The sequence below is a fragment of the Pteropus vampyrus genome, unplaced genomic scaffold (assembly GCF_000151845.1).
Source record: "Pteropus vampyrus isolate Shadow unplaced genomic scaffold, Pvam_2.0 Scaffold91, whole genome shotgun sequence".
Lineage (NCBI taxonomy): Eukaryota > Metazoa > Chordata > Mammalia > Chiroptera > Pteropodidae > Pteropus > Pteropus vampyrus.
This window is the reverse complement of record NW_011888872.1, coordinates 8360324-8381172: the sequence shown is the minus strand read 5'-3', so window position 1 is coordinate 8381172 and position 20849 is coordinate 8360324. Positions and strand designations below refer to the sequence as shown.

Below are 20849 nucleotides of genomic sequence, written 5' to 3'. Positions count from 1 at the left end.
GTGGTATGTGCCCAGTGGTCACAGAAATCAATTAAAAGAAAAGAGTTGGACAAAAAAAATTCATTCAAGTGCAAAGGACAAGACTGACATTAAAATGCTAGCAGCAGGAAGCTTATCATGAAGATGGGGAAACAGAGCAGTTTCCTAGAGTACTTTATTTAGGAAGCCATTCTAGCCAAATGGATCAAAATTAATGTACTGATTAATAGTTTCCAGTCCTAAAGAGCCCTGGCCGCCGCCAAATGGGCACACTTTTTTCTCCTCCTCAACCTCGATGCCCTGCCCTCATCATTTCAAATGAAATTCTCTAAGGTCACATTGCTGCATTGTTTACCTGAATGGAGCCATAGGTTTTTGATTAAGTGTTATTTCTTGTGAATCTTGTAAATTTAAGTATGGTTAGGTAAATAATCACTGTGGAAGGATTCCTTTTATGTAAATACATAAAACATGTTTAGAGTACATTTTCATCATTCCAGTCAGCACAGCTCTATCTCAGTGCTTCTGCACTGACAAGTGGATTGAACATGAACCCATGGAGCCTATGCCATCTAGAACCAGTAGAAACTAGTATGATATGCTTAAAGGGCACTGAATTTACAAGTACATACCTTTCTCACATATTTTCTCTATTTTTAAAATATAAGCTGTACGGTATTAAAAAATGTGGCAGGTAAGGCATTCAAGTGTGGGAGAGTCATAGAGGAAGCCATTTGCTCAAATTATTAAACATGGGGAAATGCAGTAATGTGTGCTGTGCTAAAAAAAGATTCATTAAGTCCAAAATGAAAGCCTTCTAATACAGTGCTGAGGCTGGATAAAAGGGGCTTAGTAATGTCTCCTCCTAAAGATCCAAAGAAATAGTATAAATGAATGGGCTGTGTGCTACTTCCTCATTGAAGAAATGATTTATGTTTATGTTTTCTTCTTTGATTCCACTCAGTCTAGCATCTACTGAATCCTAAAAAAGAAGGTGCGAAACCTAAGGCTTTCGAATTTTCCCTTATCTCCATCTTTCGCCATAGGGTCAATTCCCTTCTTCCTCCTATGCTGTCTCAACACTAGGGAAGACACTCATACTGCTTAGGGCTAAACCCTCTGTAATGCTTTACATCCATTTATTCAGCAGACCTGTATTTTGTGCCTAGTCCAAGCCACTTTCTAAGTACTAAGAACAATACTACCATGAATAAAAGAAGACCTCTGCTTTGAAGGAACCAGCAAACACACTAATGAAACACCAGAATGGGAATCAAATTTGCACACTGGGCTGGAAATTCTGGTATGCTGAGGAAGGAGACTGGGCATTGGGTGTGTTTTTTTATGAGGTCCTACTGGCCATCTGGAATAATATATAAAGGGAATTTTGGAAATGATGGTGAGACCCAAATATGCTGAGTATAAGATACTTAACCCAGAAAGTACTCCTTCTTAGGCTGTGATCTGATCTGATAGGCAACATGTTATAAGTATTGAAGGAAGTAAGGAATTTGGTTTCCGATTAGTTTTTTTGACATTCAAGATACTTTGAGGGTTATGCATTTGTGCTCTGGACTGCTTTTGAGGGGCGGGGAGCAGGGTGTGGGGCATGTTACAAATCCCTTGATGATGATTTTTGAGCCAAAGTAAGAAAAAAAGACCCACCCTACCTTACTCCACCCCAAACCCTCACCCCATGCCTGCTCTAAGTAAGGGAAGCATTGAATCATAGGTAAGAACTAGAATAACATTAATTGCTTACCATGGGTGTGAGGGTCAGCATTTGAGGCTACAAGTGTGAATAGTTCTCCTTGGCAGGTAGATGTAAGATTAATGCAAACATATTAAAGAACAGCACCCACAGTGGTCCCGGGAAGATTGGAAAGGCTGCCTCAGAGAATGCACACCACTTGAAATTCTGCTATAGGAGGAGGGAGGACTTGAGGAGCTAGGCAGCCTAGCTAAGTTTTCAAGTAAGGGCTTAAAGTCAAACATGATTTTAATTTCCATTGCTATTATTATTTGTGCTCCTTAATAGTTCTCCTCCAGCCTTCCGCGGCATGGAGAAATGAGAGCCAAAATGCCAAAACAATGCAAAAATAAATAAAGGCTATAAAATAAGTATAAACATGCTATAGACGCATTTTCAATTTCTCTCTTTTAATGGTACCCTAAAATTCTTGTAGTGATATCCTATAAGAAAACGAACTTTTCAAAGCATATTTCTTTCCAACTTGATTAAAACTGATTTTCACATTTGTTTTGATTTCACAGTTATGATCAGAAGTTAGAAACTTCCCTTGAGCATTAGATTTCTTCTAGCAATAGTCTCTCGCTTTCTGCTCATTGTCAATTTTCTTACAAAAATAAAATAAAATTACTGCCTTTATCTCTTCGCCATCTACTTTTAACTTAATCTCTTACAATCTGAGCTCTTAGGACAATTGCTCTTTCAAAGCTGCCTCCATCACCTTTTCTTAGAGCCTTGTTCTTTCTCAGATCTTCCTTGTCTTTTATAATAGTTGTTACTGTCCTTCATAATATATGCCATGCTATCAAAAAACGCTGTTCCTTGCAGCAACCTTTATGTGCTTCTACATTGATGTACATCACTTCCAATTGTCAAAATAATCTTTTGTTATCCTCTGCCATTACACAGTACACTCACATTCGAAGAGGTTGTGGAATGTACCAGCGATGCTGGACTCAGGCAGGATTGGAATACAAACTCATCTAACTCCAGGTGCTTTAACTCCCTTCCCTCTTCCATTGTGCCTGGACCGAGATGCAGTGGAGTTTGAAACAATTTCATCAAAACTACTGGAAGAAAGGGCTCAGCCTGGTCAAAACTGTGAATAAAAAAGCTTTGTGTCCAGTAGAGCAGATGGTGAGCTTTGCCCTTCTCCCTGGGAGGAGGGACTCATCTGCCCAGATGGCTTGGCAGCCTTCACAGGGCATTGCAGTAGGGACTTCCATTGTCCGTATGGAAGAAAACTGCCATTGGATTGCTGCTTGGGTCTTTGTAAGGCCTATGGGAAATTTTCTAGGACTTGGTTAATGCGCAAAGTCATGGAGGGGCCTGTCTGGGGAGGGCTTTGGTGCTGTCCCAGGCTTGATTTGAGTCACTGTCCTGGCAACCTCAGAGGAGAATAACCCTCTAGCCATATTACGATCCCAAACCTTTGACTGATATGTCAGCAGGCACAAGTTCTGATTTGTTGTAGCAGCCTGAAAATCTACTTTCAAGGATATCTGCCTCTTCCTCCCCAGCCATAATGTCCCCTCTCAAGGTGTCCCCTTCTGTGGTTGTAAGTATTATTAGGTTATTGCTGCAGATACTCGGATATATCCCCTCTCTCTTACTTCTTCTGTTCCCTTTTTTTTCTGACCTTATTTCCCAACGTTGGTCCTTCTCAAGGTTCTGGTGGTTCCATTCTCCTCCTTTCTTCCCAGATAGGCATGTCCATTCCCAAATCTTCAATAGCTCCTCTGTGTGAATGGCTCCTAATCTTTCTTTTGGGCACCTGTTTTACATTCTATAGCAGCAGACAAACTGCTCTGCCAGATTTTTAGGCACTACAAATGTAGGTTTTCCTGTTTGTTGCTCAGCAGCCAGCTGAAATGCACGTGAAATGCAGCTCAGTATTCGATAAATGTTCACTGAACAAATAAGCGAACTAGTCTCCTCCTATAACTCATCATCTTTCTCATGAGCATGACCATTCTCAAAGCTTCAATACCTCCCTCATGTGAATATGTTGAATGAATGAACCTAAAACAAATTTCATTTTTTCTCGCCTTTCTCTAATATTCTCCCTGCTACTACCCTGAAACAGCTTTTAGAATCAGACTGAATTAGTTTGAATCTTTGTTCAAGCTATTAATAGGATGAAACTTCAATCAAGTTACTTAGCTTCCCTAGCCATCTCCTTAAAAAAAAAAAAAAAAAAGTCACAGAATAATAACTCCTATTCTGCTTATGTCAGCCATATACATGCTTGTCAGCTCTAACCACGAACTCTTCTATTTCCTTTAAAGGTACATTAACCATCTCATTTAATCCTCACAAATACCTCATGGGGTAGGTACAGGTTTATCTCTTCTCTTTAAGTGAGGTGATAAAGAAACAGGGGAACTGAGAATGTGACTTACTTGCTCAAAATCACACCAAAATCAAGTCCTAAGTGCTATTACTCCAAAGCCCATATGGTAAACCATCTCATTCTTAGACTGCAAGCTCACTAAGTAGTTGGATTCAGACCTGACGAAAACTATAAATCACATGGCTTTAAATAAAATTAGCCTTTAGAAAGTGGTCACTAAATACTGAAGAATAAACAAATATGTTCACCTTTTGAAATCTGATCTCCCAGTTTGATGGAAAGCTATTTCTGGAGAAAGATTGTAAGTATCTCCCACAATGCTAGGTGCAATATACTAGATAAATTTTCTTGACTTAAAGATTATGCTGTAGTGAAAAAAAAAAACAAAAAACAAAAAAACAAAACACACATATTTGGTAATGCTTTTCCAAAGACTTGGGGTGGGGTGGGGGTAGTGGCAGCAGGTGCATGAAAAAGACATTTTAAGATAAGGCGATATAAGAAAGAGCGGTGATTCAGAGCAAACATGCTTCATTGAAAGTTAGATGAGTCAGTACCCCAGAAGCTAAGTAATAATTTCTTCATCAGAACAGGAAATACATGATTGAGAAATTTGTCCTGCTAATTGGGGTTGAAGCAGTTTCGACTCATAAAAAGAAAATCATCAGAAATGTTTTGAAGTTTTTGAAAAGAAGCTAGGCAATGCATTATAATTCCAGTTGTGGATAGAAATTTAATGCATTTTAAACAGGGTGAAAAGGGTGGATAATTGTTTTGTCAGTTGGTGGGATAGATTTAGTCATCTCAATAACTATAAACCTAACTGAAGGAAAGCAGAAAGGCATATTAGAAAATGGGATATATACAACCAAATGGAGGAAAGCAGAATGATTGCTTATGTGAGAAATTAATACTGCAAATTACTTAGACAGTTTAAGATCAAATGAGGAACAAAAATAATTTAAAAGATATGTACTTGACTTCAAAAACAAGAACTGCTCACATAGAGAATGTTGTTGAAAAACTAAAAAAAAAAACCAAAAACCTGAAGTGAACTATTATTTTCTGAAAGTGATAAGACCACACATGATATAATTGCTTAATTAGAGTTCAATTAATTATAGGCACACCCTTCCAGTGATAGATACAGTATAATGTACAGAGTTTGGCTGTGATTGGAGACTGAAAATTGGAGGAGAGATTTCTAACTGAAAATACTGATTTGCTTTCTGTGCCAAAGATAGTAATAAATGTGAAAGACATGTTTTATGGGCCCTGAGAAAGCTCACAACTTTACTTAGAAGTTTCTAGAGAAATAACTGAAGTGTGATCTTTCTCCGACACAATTTGACAAACTTGTTTTGTTAGTTGATGACACAAGAAAATTTGAGAAATGCTTATAGAATCATGTGATCATTAAAGTTCTGCTAAGAATAAGAAAAATTGACACAAAAGATTCTGACATTGAAAAAAAACAGAAATGGAAAAATGCCTTTTCACATTCTAAGTTTATCTGTGAATAAAAAACTAGGGGAAATATTGGGTAATGCTATAGATGCTTCTATGAACATGGTTATTATTTTGTTAAAATTGAAGATTTCTTTGGCTGCATCAGGGATCCCTGGCTAATTAGAGACATCTTCGCAAAAAAAAAAATAAAATAAAATAAATAAAATAAAATAAAATCACTTAGAGAAAGTCACTTCATCTTGGTGTGCCTTAGTTTCCTCATTTGTGTACGTGGAGATTTTTCTTTCTTAACCACAATTATATACACTACTATGTTTTCTTCTAATATTAACATTTTATGGTTATGGAATAACATGAATGCCTAAGAAAGAAGTTATACATAAATTAAAACAGAGTGCTGCAAAGATCCAATATGCTTAGGCATTTGAAAATTTAACTCTTAGGTCCGTCCTTCGAATACTATATTAGATTTGGCATGCATGCTAGACACACGGTTTTTAGGATGCTATTAAAACAACAATCTGATGAATGGTGTCAGATATAGCATGTCGAAGGCTTCAATAAACTCCAATGATTATGAAATTAACTCTCGGAAATCGTTACTTTGAATTCTGCAATATAATTCTAAGAAAATCAGATCTTCAAGAAGGTATAAAATGTTCATCTTGGAAAGTGCCTAAATAATGGGAAAAGTGATGAGAAGAGTCTAAAATTTGAAATTAACCCCATATATATATTTTTAAATTTCATGGTAATTTTACCATGCATTAACTCCTGTTTTCAGTGGACTTTTGCAAGTCTGTATTGTGTTGACCTGGAAGATTTAAAAACCACTTGAATTTAGTCAATGTTTGCTGTGTCTGCCATGCACATTATAGAATGTATTAAATACCATGAAAATGTACTATTGTATAAGATAAGTTTAGCTCCTTCTTTGTTCCGAGGTAATTTGATCTTTTACTAGTCAAACAAACCAGGTGTTACCAAACAGAACTATGACGTGACATTGACATCTGCATTGTTCACTGGCTACATGGAGCTAGAGAAGGGATCTATAACAATATGGAAGCTGATGGAGGGAGTTACATTGTAAAAAGTCTGGAGCAAGAATTATAGGACCTATTTTTCTACCCAGCTTGACTAATAGTTACCCATGAGGCCAAAACATGTCTCTTCATTTTGAATAGAATTACATGTTCCTATCTTTTCTTTCTCTTTAAAATCTTATGGCCTCATGAAAAAGGCTGGGGATCTGAATGACTAAGATTTAATGTATTCCATATTTCATCCAGATTTGAGAAATTCATCAACCAAGTGGCACTGAAAACAGAGACAACCATACATGCACTATACTGAGTGTGAGATCCCAAGACCGAAACAAACAAACAAAAATAACATATCAGGTTTATAAACGGAAAAGAGAGGGTGCACATCTTCCCTCTACCTCTTCTTCAGAGGTTTTGACATGCTAGAAAATTCCACTGAGAGCTAGATTAAATCATGTCTCCTATTTTTTTTTTCTTTCAAGCCCCATAGAGATCCCCTGTATTCAAGTTTTAATTGTTTATTTTTAAAGATCTTTTCACAATTCAGAATTTTTTTCTTTGAATTTTCATGCACCTTCTTATAGTTGCTCTTACTTTTAAGTTGTGTATGCATTATTTTTCCTACTAAGAAAGATTATTAAAAAGAAGTTCTCTTTCTCACTTTCTTCCTCTTTTGTTCTTTCTCCCTCGCTCAATTTCTCTCCTCCCTTCTCTCTCTCTTTTCTTCCTTCCTTCCTAATAAAACTATTGAGGTTAAGATATACTTTCCATTTTTAATGCAATAAAAAAGGATATGAATTCTGGCAATGGAGGAAAGAGACTAAAGACCCAGAGCAAGAGGAAGCACTTTTTGAATCTCATCCACTTCTTCTGCTGGTGCTTTCACCTCCCCACAAACTGCATTACACACTGCTTAGCATGTGTGATCACAGAACCAAGAGCAGAGATAGCTTCTCTTTGTTTTCTGTTCTTGAATGAAGTCTAGCCCCAGAGTCAGGCAGGAAAGATTGGTAGGAGAATCTTTCCTTCAAATAGAAGACATACTTGGTCTCTGATATCTCCCTGGCCCATGCTAAGAATCCAGTCAAAAACTTTCCCAGAAGCCAATTTTCTAGAAGCTAATAATATCATTCTTAAAATCTACTCTCTGGCAGAGATCTTTCACCTCTTCACAAGCACCAGACTCTCCTGTGACCAAATTATTTAAAAATAGACTGCAAAGAAACTATATGCAGAAGTCATCTACCTACCTTGCTGGAAGGCAAGGATGTATGTATGTGACAGTGGAAGCATACGCAGTATTTTGAATCTTTAAAAACACCAGTGTTTTGATCATATGCCCTATGACTAGACTGTGGGATCAGCTACAGGTTTAAAGCAATGGAGCTTGTTTGATGAAAACGTAAAACTTGATGAGAATGCTGGACTCCTACTATCAAAGCAATGGTTGCCTCAGAAAGGCTTCAAGGGCCTGGGCAGAGAAAGACTCTAACAGCTATGCTGCTTCTTGATAATTCGATTCAGGATGCTTTGCCCAACTTTTCTTAAGGGGTGAGAGGAGAGAAGAAAAAAAAAACAAACTAAGCAGGCAGATAGAAATCTCTTTTGACCCAAATTTTTTCTTAGATTTTAGGAGTATTTTGTCTGTTGTTTTGTTTTTGATCAGGGAAGTGGTGGTGGGAAATTCTTATCTTTCTTATCTTTTGAGAATAATTAAGGTCAGAGTGATATGTTAGAATCTCTCTGGATGGATGACTTGAGAAAGGTCTTTAAAATAGCTTTATATAAAAACTATTTATCGGTGTTTGCAGCCACTACCACAGTAAGGGTTTTAAATCAGAACTTAAATCTTATTATAGGAATGGACCTTAAAGTATACAAAACTTAATCTCTTCACTTGACAGATGAAAAACCTGGTGCTCACAGAGGTTAAGTAAAATGTATTGAGTTACACCTCACATGTGTACTGGTCAGCTTTTAGAGTCTCGTGGTCCAAAGAGCCAAAACTGCATATCAGGAAGCCATTTTCTTACTTCCTTTGTGCTTCCCACCACTTTGTTCTCTATTCCTTTTAACTCTAATATGAACAACAATAACTGGTTTGAATGCTTTGTTTTGGTAGAAATATGTAGATTTTCCTTGTGTTAATATTTTCGATTTTTTTTTCTACAGAACTCACCAAGTCATCTTGATACCATCTTTGAAGGATCTCTGGACTGTTCAGCATTTTCCATTCTTCCCTCGCCCTAGATCAACCCTGAATATCTCCCTCTGTTTTGTTTTGTTTTGTTTTGTTTTTTCTCCCACATGGAGGCTGAGGCTTTTTGATCCTTTATTCCTATTAAATTCTGGCCCCAGTCACAAACCTTTCTAGAAGGCTCTCTATGACAAAGTCTTTGCATTGTTTATGTCTGTATTATCTTAAAGGTCTGTTAAAAATGCGGGGCCACTGCTAAATCAGATACTGGGGGGCAGGAATCTGCAGTTTAATAAACTCTTGGGTAATTAATTCTTATACACAAAATTTACAACCATTGCAGCACTCATATGCTGTCATCATTTTAGTCATATTCAACATCATTGCACCCATTTTTTTAATCCAGAATCATTGCTCACTTCTCCTCCAAGCATCCTTTCCCTAGGTACACTGACTAACCCCAGACAACTCTCAAACAATTGTACATTCTTTTACAATCAAGCCTTTCCTCCAACTTTTCCTCTCTCAATTTGATATCCCACATCTTTATTCTCTTGGAGATGTATTACTTTCCTTTCAATGCCAAGCTCAAATATACCTCCTTAGGAAAGACTTTCTGGACATTTTTTGACTACCTTCCATAAGCTGTGTTGCCTTAGAATATAGCATGAATCTCTGTTATAGAACTTCTTCACTTAAGTATAATTACAATCAATCTACTCAAGAATTATAGAGCACCAACTAAGCCTCGGGTTCTAGCACTGAAGAAATAAAAATCACAATCCCTGACATGAAGAAAATCATTACTCAGTTTCTCTTAACCAGGGTCTCCATCTGAATCTCAGAACACAGAAAATTAAGTAGTTATTTTCTCAATTGTCTCAAAGATGATACATACTAGCACTATCATATACAATGGATATCTTGGGGTATTAGGGATTAATCTTCTTGAGAAACACCCATTTATCAAATACTGGTATAATTAAATTATAGTACCAATAAGTGCTATGATAGAGAGAAGTTCAAAGCAATGTGAAGAAGCAAAATAAAGGTAATAATTGCTTATGTGTTTGTTTTCCCTGTGCCGTGTCTTATTCTTTTTCAATTCTCACTTAGCATCTAGTACAGGCCCAACTCATGGTGGCCATGTAAGATATTTTCTTGTTGTTGAAATACAGGCATTGAATTCATTTTTATGGGTTTGTTTTTTATTTGTTTGTTTGTTTGTTTTTGTCTTCGGAATCTGCCCAAGGCAATAAAAATCATCCCTATTTGTAAATCCAGCATCTACTCACTGCTTGAGACATAGTCATCATTCAGTGAGGGCTTTGTGAAAAAATGAACAAATTTAGAAGTGTAGTTACTCATGGATCATAAGTGCTATTTAAATAAAAACTAATATGAATGTAAAAATCTTTCCTATTACTTAAACACTTCTGGGTATCTCACAACAAATGTAATTGCTTCCTAGGTTATATGTACTTAAAGATGAAAAAAAAAGAGCTTATTAAAAGTGCAAGTAAAGTAGTAATGAAGTGAAAAATGTTGGGTGGGGCACAGGGTAAGTGATGGCATTTTCAGTGTTATTCTAATCTAATAAAGACAAATAACTTTAGTTTAAATATATCTTCGAGAACAAATAGCCTCTGATTACAGATTCAGTTTAGAGGAAGATAGTGGGAATATATAAAATGCCATAAAATTCTGATGTCCTAAAGAAATTTGAGGGGTCTGTGATACTGTCGTCTTCTAATGCAAAGTCTGCAGCTGCTTTGCTTCAGTTGTCTTTTTATAAACATCATATAAGTGCACACTCCACACTTTTCCTAGGATTAATGGTTTTCCCATTTATGTCAATTAAAGACATCTCTTTGTTCATTTAATCACTAAGAAAATTTCAATCTGAGTGTGCTTCAGTTTAGAGGTGCCATACTTCGTAGCTACCTCCAGGGGGCTCTTTATTAAAATTCATGGTACAGAAGCAGCATTCCCCTAAATGGTTCCCTAATGCCTCAAATCCCCGACTGCCTGAATTATACCCAAGGAAGAGTTTGCGTCCTTTGCATATCCTATTATATTATAAAATTGTTAAAATGTAAATGAATACATAGAAATCTGTTTAAGTTAGCAAATAGTGGTAAGGTAAAATAATCCTATATAAACCATGGCCTAAAAAAATAAAAGAGTACATATGAAATTCAGTGCAAGAATATTACCATGCGGAAATGATAATTAACCCAAGTAAACCTGCACACAGTGATTTTCAGCATTTTGGCAAGGGAAAGAATTTTGCTATGAAAGCAGTACTCTAAAAATCAAATAAAGATTAGGAGACCTAGTTTAAGATTGTTTTTTAAACACACAGGCATTTTACTTTAATGTTCATGGGCTCAGTTCCAAATACTTCAGAAGCAAAAGCTTAATGCTTGGATAGTGAGTACACCTCATCCCAAGACTGTAGCTGCCCCTAAATATGGGTTGTTAGGGGACTGGCCCTGTATGTGTCCTGGTGGTTTATCTGTCCTCGGTGCAATCAGATGAGAAGATTCTGATATTCATCTCTGGAAAAAAGGCCAAACTCATCCAAGGGCTTGGAGGGAACAGAGTCGGGGAGACTTTCCGTGGGGCCTTGGCATTTTAAGATGCTGAGGCTCTGACTGTAAGCTTCAGAGTCAATACTGAGCCACTAAGTTGCACATTGTTTTATATTTTAATATTTCTGAGTTGCAACCAAGGTGCATTCTAGCCTAGGTTAACCGGCAGTGTTCAGTGATTCATAAAATAATTGTGAATCTTATAGTCGATAATGTCAATAAAATATTGAGGTACTTTAGCTCAGTGATTTTCAAACTTTAATTTGCATATGAAATTGCCAGGGGATCTTATTAAAATGTAGACTGTGATTTAGTAGATCTAGGGAGGGGCTTGAGTTTTTTCATCTAAGTACCTGGGTAATGTTGAAGCTGCTGGTTCACAGGTCACACCTCGAGTAGTAAATCCGTAAATGGCTAAGTCTTTGATGGGCTTTCTTTCCCTTGAAACTACCTAAAAACCTAAGCTTTTAGTTGCATGTCATTTTAGAAATTGTTCTGATATAAATTCTATGTAACTTTTAATAATTGTGTTAACACATAATAATCAAATAATTATCAAATAATAACTAAAGGTAATATTAATGAAGGACTGATTTCAATCATTGGTGACCATATCTTTTGACGAATAAACTGAATTTATTCTTTCAAACAAACATTTAAGTCTCACATATGAGACTTTGCTTGTCTATAGGTGGTGAATATGAGAAGGGAAAGCAGCAGCTATTTTTGAAAAGTAATGTTAATTGAAATCTTATGATGATAAAATCCCTAAAAAGCAAAAAAAAATTATATATCTATAAAATTTAAGTGATTATTTGTAATTTGGTTTCTTAAAAAGATATCTATGTTTTTCTAAATGTTCTAAGTTTCTCAATCATCTTTACAAATTTTTGATAGTGGCTATTATAATTTAGGAGAACAAACCAGAAAAGCATACTGGGCTTAGAGTCAATAAACAGAGGTTTTCTTCTGACTTTTACATATTAGTGATTTGGTTTTGATAATGTGACAAATAATTTGTGAACTCCAATTTAACTCAATTTCATCACAAAGCTCTTAGGAAAGTCGAATAAAATAACATTTTAAATAAGATAATGTGTGTATAATATATCATAAACACATCTACAATCAAGACAATTTTCATGCTTTTTAAGGTACAGTACAAAATGAAAATGAAAAGCTCCTTATTCAAAAGTTATTAAGAATTTCAAGATGACAACAGGAATATATTAACTCAACACCAGGGCCCTTCTATGGGTGGGACCCTGTGCGATTATACAGATCACAGGTCCATTAAGTAGGCCCTGTCTGTAATATAATCGTTAACTAATAGTTACCATATTGGAATATTATCGTATATCGGTCACTATGCTGATTAGATAGTTTCACTTAATTCTTTAGAGGGAAGAAAATTAAAGCACAGAAACATTAAATAACTTCTCAGATCACACAACTACCAAGTCTAGGGGGCCAGGATTTGAACTCAGCTCTGTCTGCTTCCAGAGGCATTTATCTTATTGAAATTAATGTAATACCCATCTATAAGTAGTTACTGTCACTCCCATTTGATTCATATACAAATTTAAGCTCAGAAAAAATATATAATATATATATTTAAAGGAAAATTCACTTATCGTGACCTTGATTAGATGACCTATGTCAACCTAATTTTTTATATTCTGGTACTTTATACAGAGCCTGGTACATAGTACATAGTCATATAATACACATGAACTCAGAGTCACCAATTTCTCTGTGCACATAATATTTACTCAACAATAATAAAAATTTTATTTTTCTATTGTTTAAAATCACCTGCTTCTGAATAATAGTATTATTTTCATTTTAAAGTAATTAAATTGTTTTCAATGTATTTCAATAGTGATAATTCTCCTGAAAAAAAAAGCAATCACCATGCACAAGGATAATTTTTTCCAAACATAGCACTCTATCCAAAGAATTATAGACAAGAGTATTTCCTCTCTTAATAAAAATTAAGACAAACTTCAAAATAGTTACTTGTTTTGGATGAATTTCAGATTTTTAAAATAGGGCTCAAACTTGGTGAAGTACAAATTTGTATTTACATAGAGCTTTTCATTTTCTTTTTCTTTGTAATGTGTTCTAATCCTTCATGCCATTTAATCTTTCCTATTCTTTTCCAATTCTGAAAGTGGAACTAATTCATTGTGCTTCATTCTCATACAATACCGTGACCATTACAGAGCTGAACAAAGAGAGACGGAGAGGGTAACTCAGATTACTTTGTCACCTTCTTTTTGAATGTATTACTTATTTCCTCTGGTAGAATTATTCAATATCTGCTATATTTCTAGAGCAAATTTTTATACCTCACTTTAGGAACTTGTATTGCGATTTTGTTTGTTGTTGTTGGGTTCTCCTGTTTGATTACTATGTGTATTCCCTTACTTAACTATGTGTCCCTAGTACAGAGCCCAGCACGTCATAGGTCTAGATTAATGTTGACTCATTGAATACACACATGCAAGTGTTAATGTACAGGCAGATGGAGAAATTTAAACAAGATAACTCGAGTGGGTGCTGAAATTAAGAGGAAATGTTCAGTCTTAGACATTATTCATTACTGCTTTCTGCTGGGCTAGAAAATGTCATATACTATAAAATGTATCAAATCCTCAAAATTAAAATGCCATTGAACTCCCTACCAAACCATGTTATCCTAGCTTGATATTTGAAAGCACGACAACACATTATGCCAACTGCTGATACAGTTCCAGGCTATGGGGCATCTGCTGAAAATGATGGGAAATAAAAATCTGTGGGTCCCCTGGAAGGGAGGCTGCTATGTTCAAAAAGCTGAATTCCAGACAAGGACTCACCAGATGCTTTGCAGACTGAAGAGCTGAGTTTCACTTCCTTGGGGACCTGAGCAGATGGGACTCCCTGAACCCAATCTCGAAGAGCAGTGTATATGGCAAAATGCCTAGTTTCTGCCCCAATTGCTTATTTCCCTTGCCCTTAAGGCTGTGATGCACAAAAGTGAACTTACTCCTAGCAATGCATGGAACCAACACTTCACAGAAATTTAGAAAGTAATTCCAAATGTGTTTTATGTTCTTCCCTGTTCATATGGTTGGCTACAGAGTACAGAAATCGATTTAAAAAAAAATTATTATCTTATTTATGCCCTTAAAATAGGAAGATGTGTGCAGGCTTCTAGAGTGGAGAAGAGGATTACAGAGGTAACATCTCAGCACCAGTTAAATCACTGGGAGGAAGAAACACACACACACACACACACACACACACACACACACTGGAAGCCCAGGTATAAGCTGCAGTTTTGTGCTACCTTTCCCTTCAAGGTTCCTATAAAGTTCATTTCAGCTCATTTTACCTTTATAAAAATATTGAGAACAAGGAAAGAGAAATGAGATTACACTATGAGGAAAGAAAGCAAAACAGAGCAGCTGCTAAAGGCAATGATTATTACCTATCAGTTAAAGATCAGATTATTCAGGTTCAGATGTAGGCTCTGTTACTTACTGATTGTTTTCCCTTAGGTTAGTTGCCTAATTAGTCATCTCTAGTCTCCATATTCTCATTTGTCAAAGAGGAGCAATAGTGTGTAACTAATACTGTCATACTCAAAGCCTTGAAAAAATGACAGTGAACTCTTCCATGAAATATATTAATAAAAGCGGTACTAAAATAAAATGCTATAAGTCCACACACACAAAATTAGTTTTTTTCTTCCACGACTCCCTTGCTGCTATATTTAAAATACTGAATATCACATTATTGCATATGGTTCCATTAACTTATTTTTTTAAGTAAATTGTTCTTTATGTTGTGTTGCTGATGATCTTGGGCACCTGCTTATTAGGTAACTCACTAGATGTTGTAGATATTATATGAGAAATAAAAATGCTTAATATGTTATTATTGCCACTCTGGAATATAGCAACTCCCTTAGTTTCAGCAATATCCCTCTATGCAGTGCCTAGTATAGGCACACTTAGGTACCACAGAATTTATAGCATTGGATCTTGTTTGGATGAGCTAATTCAGGCTCAACTAGCAGGAGTACTCAACACAAGGTCCAACCTCACCATTCAGAGGCATGTGTTCTGCTGAGATATCAGGGTCCTGAGTGACATAATGGAGGTGGTATTGGTATTATTATTATTATTATTATTATTATTATTATTATTATTATTATTATCTCAGAGGGATTCTTAAGAAGACATCATTAAAAGGAAAGGAGGATTTCTGGCTTTAAAAATGCTATAGGCTATTGCCCTGAAAATGAAAGGAGGCAAAGGTAATTGACCTCTGCTTGCATTTTGGTGCTGACATTTTATTACAGCAGAAGTGATACACATTTTAGTATTTTCAAGATCTAAAAGAAAGTAAGCAGAACCTACAATAAATCAGTTTAGTGGAATCTGACAAATTCTAGCTTGTTATCTCATTAAAGTTTTAAAAGCAAACTGCCATCTTCTGTGTTTTAAATCAGATGGAGAAATATTTTTTTTCTAGAGCAGAACTTCTGCTCAAAACACAGTAGGCCAATTTATCTCCTCTCCAGCTGGGCTAAACCAAGCTCTCTTATGAGTCATGAAGCCAAGACCCTGCCTCTAGGAAGGCAACCCAGTGCATGAGTCCTTATGTTATAAGAATTTACGTATATATAGCAATCTATTAATTTTGGAGGACATTAGCAAAACCTATCTTAAAATGATTAGTTCAAGTGATGACTTTTACCAAAAATAATTAAGGTAGTATTATCCCTAGTTTTATAATAATATGGTGAGTAAAAATGTGTGGATCTGTAATGGTGAGGGTCTAAGAAGAAGTGAGATGGGAATGCATAAAGCAATTCTCTTCTCCAGAAAGTGAGTGGGGCCTGTGGAAATGTCATAGTAAATAAACTATAAAATGCTACTCACTGATATATAGACTGTGAAAACATAATAAGAGAGGAAAGATGGAAAGTATCTATAGGTAACGGTAACCCCAGTAAGGAAGAGTCTGGAGAGAAATTTGTTTAATCTTGACTTTGGAGCCTATACGAAGAAGTCCTCCCAACAAAAGAAGTCTTCCCTCCTCCCACATTTCGTCATTTACAGATATCAGTGTCATCTCTTTACCCTCCACCGTTCCTGTTAGGTCAAATTTCTCAAACTGGTCACAAAGTCCTTTATTTCAAAATTGGAAAAATAACTTAAAATGCAAGTCCTGTCATACATTTTTCTTCTTACATGTAACTGACAGGGACTCTACTCTGAGCAATGAGGGAAATAAGACAGAACACAAGGACACCTAAGGACACATATTTGATGAGTTAGTTCTACCACAGAAGGGGTAAATTAAGAAGGCTTGCCAATTTTCTAAAGTTCACTGTCGTCCAAAAAAGGAAAGGTAGGAATTAACGGGTGTTTGCACAAAGAAAAATTGTACCTCTTTCTCAGTGCTCATACTGGTACATTGTAGGAATTACAGTGCTAGCACTGCATGTGGCAGAAGAGACCATGCTGATAACAAGTAGAAATTAACTATTTTTCACAGTGGAGAAAAATTCTTACATAAATGGATATTTTGTGAACCTCGTCTACCTCATTGCACCAATTTTTTTGTGCTAAAAGTTTCTCAGTGTAATTAAAGGCTGAACTGGTCTAATTAGATTGATGAAATTTTCAGTAGGGACTTAATTCCCCCTAGCATTTCACTTACTTATTTCCCCCCTCCCCCCCAAAATATCCTTCCTTAGGTTCATCCCAAGCAACTTTTAGTAGCAGCATTCTAAATTGCCTCAAACAACTCCAGTAGGTACCTATGGCTAAAAACAAACTTCAAATAAAGGACTTTAGGTTGTTATATTGAATACAATCCTTTCCTATCTCTTCAGTTTCATTTCCCTACTAACAAACTGTTGAATAATCTTCACTCTGCAAGGGGCAAATAGGTGTTTCAAAGCATTTTAGAGACACAAACAAATGCACATAGCAGTTGTAGATTCTAAGGCAAGGTTAATGAGGGAGCTACATGACCCTTCCTTGTAAGTCATTTACTAACAGCACCAAGCCCTCATGCTCAAAATATTGAGAAAGAAATACATATTAGTGAGATTTCTATCGTTGAAAATTTAAAAAAATATCTCTAATGACCATCTTAGCAATCAACCATGATACTGTTATACAGAATGATGTTTTCCAAGTGGTCTAAGGTGAATTGGCAGGGCTGTAAATGTCTTCAAATAGACTCTGAGCATCTCATTTAGAGGCCGTGTTTTATCTTTCTGCAGGGTCCACCAATTTGTGCTCTTATTGTAGCAGCCACTCAAAAACTGCTTGCTGGAAAATTAATTTAAAATAATCAACAAATCTTAAGCAACATATATTTCAGCTTTTACTTGATGTTATCGAAAATGAAATTAAAATATAAATAAATGTTTCTGCCAAAGTATGATTAGTATTGCTTTTGTAAAAATCAGATTTAAAAAGCATATTTCTAAAGATGTATTATCAGCTAGGAATTTCATATATGTGGAATGTATATAATAGTAATTTATTATTTACAATTTTTTCCTTTAATTTTATCTGTAAAAGTCATTTTCAGTGAGTTCAAACATTCCTTTAAAGGCTTTTTGATTTATTTATAATGAATATAAGTTTTAAAAAGCTACTTTGACCCCTTATTATAAATTCCTGGCCATTCAATGTTTCCTCTCATTTAAACAAAACATAATATATAAAATTCAGGTTTTGTTGAACTTTATTTAGAAATTTGATAATCACTAAAAAATAATAATAATTTTCTTAATGAGGGCTGGTTGCTCTACATGCAAGCTAAGTCTCATTTCAAATCGGCATCATCAAATGCCATAGAAAAAAAGCCCTAACTACTTCTAATGAAGATTAGATTTTGGGTTGTTTCATTATCAAGAGTAATTTCATTTTTTTACTTTAATATTAAAAGAGTGAAGATATGAATGTATGATAGTGGTAGGCTATCTCTATTTCTGTACCTTGATTGCCATTCTTTATAATGAAACAGAGCCAATCTTATAAATACTAAATTTTATCTGACAGTGTTCTGTGTTCTAATCCTGTTACACCTTCCTTGCCTCTCAGTAGAACAGGTAACTTATCTATGTCTGTTTCCCCATTTCCAAAATAAGAAGGTTGGACTTGGAGAATGATTTTTAGGGTCTTTTCTATTCTAACACTCCAAAATTTATCCTATGACTTCAGACAAGGTGTTGTGAATATCTCCTCCAAGACTGGTCACCCCAAGAGGGACTGCATAGTAGACTGAAAGTAAAAATGTTATGAGCCATAAATGAAACCATAATTAAGGTTTTAAACATGCAATGTTTTACAGGGCAGAGCCCAACATAGAGTTAAGGAAGGCTTGTGTGGGCTTAGTGTTAAGAGAAATGTGGCGACAATGAACATGGTGTGTATTCCTTTCTTCTCAGTAATTCTATAAAGCTCACCTATCTGAAAAAGGTGATTTAACTCAAAATCTATGATACTTTGTAACAATTTCATTTCAGAGGTAGAAAGAGCAGGGCATTCTAAATAGTAACTCAGACGTGGACAGAAACTATGAACCATATTAAAGCCTCTGAAGTGAGGTCTGTTTTTATTTACAGGCTGATTGTGCCTGTATCCTTCTACCTTCTAGTGTGTGCGGAGGAAATAAAGTGCAAGAGATTACACATTAAAAAATAAAAAAATAAAAACAAAAACTGGCAGCCTTTGCTCCAAACACATGTTCCAGGCTGTGGAAGAGAGATTTGGAAGCACACAATCAATAAAGAAGAGTGATATCCATCCCAAACCTATAAAGACAATCGCATGAGTGAATCCCCACTGTATGGACTCAGTAGCTACCAATTAAACGACACATAGGAGACCACCTGACTTGTTTCGCTATAGCATTTTTTGTTTGTTTGTTTTTGCATGTGGTTGAAAGACCAATCAAAAAGAGATGAGTTCTAAAGTGTATGAACTACTCATTATCTTTTAAACATTAAAGACAATCTAAATCACAGTTTAATCTGAAACTATAATTTCAGATTAAGGCAATCCACCTCAGCTTCATACATACAAAAAAATTGCCTAGCCTCTGCTGAACTGTTGGAAGACAATGAAGTTCAGCTAAACTCAGGTGTTAATTGCAGAAATACTCATGTTCTTACAGGATACTCAAAAGAGCTCTTTAGCTAAATTTCAGATTCTGCAGGGATCCATGAATTCCCTTTCCTTTTTTTCAGTCCATAGCAAGACTGAGTTTTTACAGGTAAAGCAGGGCATAAGGGCTGATTTTAGGTTGGCCTGTTCACAGTGAAAGTAGGGAAATGGGGTGGGTGGCTGGGTGTGGTTCTGCTCCTACTCCTAATTCTCATCACCAGAAGGGGGTCTCAGACATCTTATGAAATCTAATTATGTTTTTTTTTTCACTATGTTTCTCCCCAACTTGAACTACTTTCTCTATCCCTTGCCTATCCAAATCATAGTCATCCTTCAAGACTCTCACATTCTTACTCTTCTCTGTATCTTCCTTGTCTACCAGACCTCCCACTCATTTCACTCACTTTTGAACTCAATTGAGTATAACTGTGCCACATAATTTATAACGTCATTTGTCACAGGCTATTGTACATTTCTTAAAAGTTTCAGTTTGTAACAAACTTGAGGGCTTGTACAATTTTCTGTGGCAAGGACCCTTACATAAATTTCTGTTTGGACACTGTATATTGTGGTGGCTAAGAACACAGAAGACTCTGAAATCAGACTTCTTTGATTAAGCTCTAAGCTTTAATACTTGTTACGTGAGACCTTGCTCAAAAAACGTACCTGCTCTGAACCTCAGTTTCCTTGTCTGAAAAATGCAGATAATAAAATTACTAACTATATTGTGAAGCTCTTAGGATAGCATCAGACATAAAATAAGAGCTCAGCAAATGTCAGTACTGTTATTATAATAATTATAATTATTACAATTTTATTATGTCCCCAGAACTTAACACAGTCTTGAGTCATACTACATATTTTTAAAGAGTAAAAGTTATTCTCTGGGAGACAACTGATCCCTTCTGCCACAAAGTTGGTTAGATTTAACCTGTCAGAACCACACCTCCTAGTATTAAAACGATAACATTTTGAATCCCCTTTAGGACTCCTATATACATCTATAAATTGAGCAATGCAAACTCCAGTAATTTTACATAAATGAAAGACAAGTAAAGACAACTCAAGCAGTGATTGTTTTTCTCTGATGCTTACTTAAATCAAGTTTATCTGATTAGAATATTCTCTTTAGAATTTACCAAAGTATGTCACCGCTTAGTAACACCATCTATGGCACATTGTTAATAAATTCAAAGTTATTAAACTTTACATTTTAGAGGTCCACACCATTAAACTGCAGCTATACAACGCAAGAAGAACCTCTCTGGCTCTATCAT

At 35.6% G+C, this 20849-nt stretch overlaps 1 protein-coding gene across 16 annotated transcripts in view; it reads right to left on the bottom strand.

Moving 5' to 3' along the window:
- Positions 1-20849, bottom strand: part of NRXN1 (neurexin 1) — a 1047547-nt gene that overhangs the window by 616745 nt on the left and 409953 nt on the right. The window lies entirely within an intron of this gene.